This window comes from Sapajus apella, unplaced genomic scaffold (assembly GCF_009761245.1).
Source record: "Sapajus apella isolate SASKATOON/1434 unplaced genomic scaffold, GSC_monkey_1.0 scaffold10984, whole genome shotgun sequence".
Taxonomy (NCBI): Eukaryota; Metazoa; Chordata; class Mammalia; order Primates; family Cebidae; genus Sapajus; species Sapajus apella.
In genome coordinates this window covers 1-1,970 of record NW_022447905.1, presented here as the reverse complement: position 1 = coordinate 1,970, position 1,970 = coordinate 1, and the positions used below count along the sequence as shown (strand labels likewise).

At 36.5% G+C, this 1,970-nt stretch overlaps 1 long non-coding RNA gene across 1 annotated transcript; it reads right to left on the bottom strand.

Annotated features, from left to right (window-relative positions):
* Positions 1-1,191: 1,191 nt before the first annotated feature.
* On the bottom strand, positions 1,192-1,939 carry LOC116548386. Its single transcript, XR_004267416.1, has 3 exons — positions 1,911-1,939; positions 1,606-1,736; positions 1,192-1,248 (listed from the first exon to the last, which is right to left on the bottom strand). It is a non-coding gene; the product is annotated as an uncharacterized LOC116548386 (long non-coding RNA).
* Positions 1,940-1,970: the final 31 nt, after the last annotated feature.

Here is a 1,970-nt window from a genome sequence, read left to right as displayed (position 1 = left end):
TCAGTGAAAGATTGTGAAGTTTTGCGTTAGTTAAGGTAATCCTTTACTAGATTAGTAGTTTTTTTTTTTTTTTATTTCAAAGCTCAGCATGTCTGAATCTCACTCACCTGTCTCATAATAATCATAGGCTTTTACTACAGCTGGTTTTAAATTCTTTACTTGGATATCTTGTTCAATCAAGAAGGAAAAATGCCGGTTTTGATTGGTTAGCTGGAGAGACAGGAAAACAATTGGAATCAAAGATTAACTTAGTATCTAATTACTGTCCTCTCTTCATAAGAAATTATCAAACCCTATAGTTATGCACCAAAACCTATGAAAAGAAAGCAGAATTCTGTGACCTGCATAACATATTCAATGATAGATTTAAAAAAGGACAAAAGAGACAATTTTGTGGACGGCCAAATGTAATAAATCAAGCCTGCTGACAGTCCAAGCTTCATTTCTTTTTACAGCCACTTTGTCCCCTCTCACCTGTGTATGTGAATGTCACTATTTGGATCTGTTATGGTTTGTTAGAACCTCTAGTTGTTATTCCAGATCTAGCAGAGTCACAGAACGTCTTACCTTTTCAACGTAGATGAGGACGTGGTTGGTGCTCACTTCAGACCTCTGGATCTGGGGCTGTGTCTGGAGCTGTTGATCAAGACGATAAGTCAGAAATATGGAATGAGAAAATTTCATACTGGCAGCAGTTTTCAGGTATTTACGATCTACACAGCTTCTCGGAGCATCCAGATGTACAATTTTGATTTCTTCAAGAATAATAATGATAATAAAAATAGTAATACTTATTGATCTTTAATTTTCTATATTTGCTATAAGTATATATGCAGATACATATGTGATATATACATGCATGAATACACACATGTATCCTTTCCTCTTCTTATATATATCTGGAAAATAATTCAATACCATTCCACATAACTAGGTGTCTTGGGCCTGTTGGAACATTATTTATCGTGTTTCTGACTTATGCCCTATACTTGACACCATGTAACCAAGACACCCTATTAAAATGATAGAGATGCCTACTAGAGAAGCAATTTTGAGGGAAAACACCTCTTGAAAAGTCCATCAATAAAGTCAAATTGACAACGATAAATGCCAGCATTTATCATGACTTTACTCTTTGCAAGGGATCCAGGGATTACCCGTTTAACTGATTGTTTTATAGGAATGAAGCCTGACACCATCTTCACATCAACAATGACCATGTTGGAGCTGGGTCGGTCCCCAGTATAACTATAAAATCAAAGCATAGGAATGAGGGATTCAAACAAAAGTTTTTGGGATTCATTCAAGACAAACTCTCCCTTTGCCTTTTATTTCTAACACTAAAAGTTACTACATCTGCTGTATCTGTTTCTGTTATGGTTGTTTGGAAAAACCATCACTTTAAGCTCACACTTGTCAGATATTGTAATATCATATTCTTAATGTGAAGGCTTTTCCAGAAAATTTTCTTGTTAATAAACACTGCAAGAATTCCATATTCATTATGTGTGGCTTTGCATAGTGGAGTTTCCCCACAAAAGAAAATCAATTTCTCCATATTCTGTTAGGTTGGTGCAAGAGGTCTGGTCATGATCTAGGAGTTACCTAATGTTGATGTGAATCTGGAACTTTCTGCGAGCATCCACTCCATCACAATTCGTGGGGAGAGTATTAACCTGCAGAGCGAAGGGTTCTTTCTCTTTTTTCTTAGGTAGGATGTTATATCTCAGGGATGTCTAAAACAAATGAAAAAAATCCTTCATTTTTTGCACTCAAATTGTCTCATAATCTGTTCCAGATGATTTATGCCTTCCCTTAACACACATTTCTTTTTCTTGTTCTGAAATTCAAATATAGCTCTTGAGACTTTCTCTCCCATTTGCAGCATATCCTAAATCCCAGGGTCTCACCTGGAGGTACACGCATCCTGACCCTGACATGGTTGTGGTGTACTCCCCTGGAACCTTTGG